Source organism: Saccoglossus kowalevskii, chromosome 19 (assembly GCF_978046115.1).
Source record: "Saccoglossus kowalevskii chromosome 19, keSacKowa6.1, whole genome shotgun sequence".
In the NCBI taxonomy this organism is placed as follows: Eukaryota; Metazoa; Hemichordata; class Enteropneusta; family Harrimaniidae; genus Saccoglossus; species Saccoglossus kowalevskii.
The window spans coordinates 9959181-9963339 of record NC_140659.1 but is presented as its reverse complement, the minus strand read 5'-3'; the positions used below and the strand labels follow the sequence as shown (position 1 = coordinate 9963339).

The 4159-nt window shown below is 33.7% G+C and overlaps 1 long non-coding RNA gene across 1 annotated transcript; it reads right to left on the bottom strand.

The window, feature by feature from the left end:
- Window positions 1-1532: 1532 nt before the first annotated feature.
- On the bottom strand, window positions 1533-3715 carry LOC146730259 (uncharacterized). The gene is made up of 2 exons (XR_014927419.1): window positions 3671-3715; window positions 1533-1771 (listed from the first exon to the last, which is right to left on the bottom strand). It is a non-coding gene; the product is annotated as an uncharacterized LOC146730259 (long non-coding RNA).
- Window positions 3716-4159: the final 444 nt, after the last annotated feature.

The window sequence follows — 4159 nt, the reverse complement described above, 5'->3', positions numbered from 1 at the left end:
TTTTGGTTCATGTGCGATTTACCTTTCCAAAAATATCTTTGCAAGTTTATTGAACTAGTCGACATACTGTTCTGTTCTAAATATGTTTTGCACAGCGTTTTTGACTTGCCAGATGATTGAATGCTAAACTATGAGAATGTTAGAATCACATGCGTGAAACTCTGTTGCTTCTAATAGAGCAAATATGGTAATTATATAACTACACATCATGACGACACAAAAATATTCTTTGCTTATGTATTCTGAGATTTTACAAGCTTGTCATTAAAACCCATACAAATCACGCATATGGATGATAACAATAACAAATAACAAATCCTTTGATTTCTATAGTGAATGTGACATACAAAAAAGAATTAAAATTACAAGCAGATAGATATAACATCTATAGAAAAGAGGACAACAAGGAGCATTGCCACCTATATACATTGTGACTATAGGGGATGTGATGAGGTTCTGGTAAATAATATACAGAGAAATAATTGACAGTATAAGTTACTGCAGTTTTTGGGTATTGTATTTATCTAACAGACTCTTTACATAGAAGTGTTTAATTTTTTTTTTACTATTGCAATACATTTCTTTTTTGTATTTAATATATTTTTTGATATTATTCCAAAGTTTGACTCCATAACATGACATACACATTGACTTGAGAGTAATTCTTATATATTTTATACAGAAATCTAAATGTTGTCTTGTACTATGGCTGTGCACTACATGGGTATTTGTAAAGTACTTCAAGATGTTTTCTGGGACTTTTTTATGATAAACATTATACATTACAAGCATGGTTTCTAATTCAATTAGATCATATACAATTAATACATTAAGTTTAGAAAATAATGGTTTTGTATGGCTAAAATAACCCTTCTTTGTAATTCTTATTGCTTTCTTTTGGAGTAAAAATAACCAATTTAGAGTAGTTTTATATGTATTTCCCCAGATTTCACAACAAAGCACAAGATATGGCAATATAAGGGTTAAATACAGATTTTTAAGTACAGATGAGTCTAACAGGTATTTTAATTTGTAAATAATACCTAAGTTTTTAGCAACTTCAATATTTTTTCACATGTTCTTTCCACTGGAATTTACAGTCCAGTTCCACACCTAAGAATTTAGTATGATACACTGTTTACATTTTTAACTGCATTCTTTTCTATTGTAGTTTTAGAAATATTTAAAGATAATTTGTTAGCCATAAACCATAAGTGTAACTTCTTCAATTCTTTAGATACTAATTCGCACACTTTGTTCAGATCTTTGCCAGATAAACATATGTTAGCATCATCTGCATATAGAATAACCTTTAAAAATTGTGATACATTACAGATATCATTTACATATAGTATAAATAAAGTTGGTCCAATAATTGATCCTTGGTGTACATTACCTGTGTCAACAACTTTACTTCCCATGTACAGATCTACATGTAGTTTATGGCCCTGAATTAGTTTCAATATCTCTAAATAAGGACAAGAGTACTTCTCATATGACAATGATACAAATAAAGTGCAAGAATCAAGAAACAATATTATCAAGTTTTTATTATCATACATTAATATTAACAAATCATGTGAAATTGAACTTTTATGTACAGAGAAACACATATTTATGCTTTGGTTGACAGCACTTCTCAAAAAAAAAAAGACGACCTGAAAAACTTTATACAATTGTCAGACATGCAGCGAATAGTATGCTTTTGTAATACATTGTATATGCAGTTTCAGTGGCTTTGCTTTCCGAGAAAAAAATTCTGGCTCTGCACCTGAAAAAAACAAAAAAACATTTAGTCAAAAGTAAGCAGAGATTGTAGCATATATGCTCCCATTAGCTGTTAAATTTAATTAAAAAAGATATTTTCGTACTGTCTTTTCAGTACGAAAATATATTACTTAATATATTTATACCAGCCAGAAAGAAATTGCAAGTTTTCACTGAGCAATTAGGAATATACATGGACAACAATTGATGCATTTCTAGCAATATACTGTTTGAAAGGCTACAAGATGTAATGAAGTAGCGAAGTAGTCTGACTGGCTGGGAAACTGCACAGTACATACAAAAATGTATGCTCATGATATATGAGCAGCTCCACCAAATATAAAAATATTCTTTCCATAGTTATGACTCTAATGTGAATGTGATTTTCCACTCCTTAGCAATAGTAGTTAGAGTATTGTATTGTACTGTATCGTACAAGTTTATTGTGATTCTATGTGTTTGGTTAACTTTACTGTATCTTAATGTAGTTCATTTTATTTTTATACGACCATAGAACAACTCACTGTAGTTTGTTTTAATGTTGAATAAAAATTAAAATCAGTCACTGTATAGTGGTGACGTATTGCGCAAAATTGTTGCAAGGACAATACTTTTCTCGATTTGCGTGTCGTCGTGCGTCGATAAAAAATGCATGGAATAGTCGGCAGTATCGATCAAGTTCGTCTAGTGTGACATTCGTGGCTGGCGACAAGATGCCGTCTAATCGTTTAAATAGGCGTCAAGGAGGAGTGAAAAGCCCTAATTTGGTGCTACAATAGACGTCATGGAATGTTGGAAAATTACAGTCAATCAAAAAAACTGTTCACATGACAACAACAAATATTCACTATATTCATTATGCATTATTTTTTTGTTGGTAGCACGGTACGGTAGCTTACTTGTTTTCGAAGTGTTGTAATTGTTGATTAGTACTCAGTAGTGATTATATTAACGTACAAAAAATAAATTCGTTGAATTGTTATGAAATGCAAGTAAAATTCAACTTAGTTTTATCGTAAGCAAATGTTTTCGGTTACATGTTAACGCTCGATGAGACAATATCCGCCATGTTATCCATGCCCACGACGCGTGTTTATAATGACCAGATAGGTCAAGTCGCTAATCAACCAATCAAAATGCTGGATGGTGCCCATGTGCTCAAATTACCATAAAGCATTTAAATATGACAGTTCAAAGACCTCATGGTGAAAGCAACACGAAAGACCAGATTTACCGATGTTTTAGTGCGATCTTTTGGCTTCGTTTCTCATGGGGAAAAAGGCAGGATTTTTTTAATCGGATTTAGAAAAATAAATAAACGTACCGTCCCAAATAAAAATGTGCCGGATGGAATTTTTCTGTGGAAAAAATAAACGTACCGGTACGTTTATATTGGGACATTTAGCGTTGTGGGCAAGCTCTCCTGAGTAGCGACATATTTTTAACTTCGCCTATTGCGTGATCAGTGGATTACGTAAATAAACCAACACTTTCAATGAGTACATGCCGACCCAACTAAACTTGTTTATGGCTGTTTATGAACAGCGAGGACGCATCTCATAGAACAATAGCTGTGGAAATCATAAACAAATGTAAATGTTGCGGAAATCAAGCATGGCGATAATGATTTTGAGCGAGGCAGAGTCTGGCAAGCGTCTCAGAGCAGCATTGCGCCGACACCACCACGACGTTTGAATCCCGGTGAGAGCACTGCAAACCTCTTAAGTCACGAGGTAAACTTTCAATTTACACAATACATAATCAGTTCCTACAACCATAATAAAAAGGCAGTTTTTCTGGCGAAACTCTCGCCAGGTTAGCAATAGTTTCTCACGATCACCAAACCGGAGACACAAACGATAATACAAAGTGTATAAATACCATAACAAGCACAGTTTCTTACCTTTGAAATTGACGAGACACAATTTTGTCCATAGAAGCGTTGCGCAAATAAAGATTGCGGGATACAATATCCTCACAAAATTGACTGATTTCCACCGAGACGAGAACTGCGTAAGCGTCATCAAAACTCGGGTAATTTCGGGAAAAGTCGGATTTTGAAGGAAAAATGTTAAAAATCAAGGAAAAACACAGTGAAACTTTGAAGAATCGAAAAAATAACTTGATGTGCACCATAGCACCATCAATTTCTGTCTCTGTACCAACTCTGAACTTAATTGGATCACACATGTGTGAGAAAAAGCTGGTAACATGAAAATGTGAACGCACATTGCACAGACACAACCCAAATTAATACCCCCCCGCCCGGATCGCAGATCCGGCGGGGGCTAATTAAGCTTTTTGACCACTCCATAGTTTGGTCTTCAGGAAAAAATAAACTTGAGGGATAAAAAAAAAAATGTTATGGTTCATGATTTTGCTCGTTTTCACA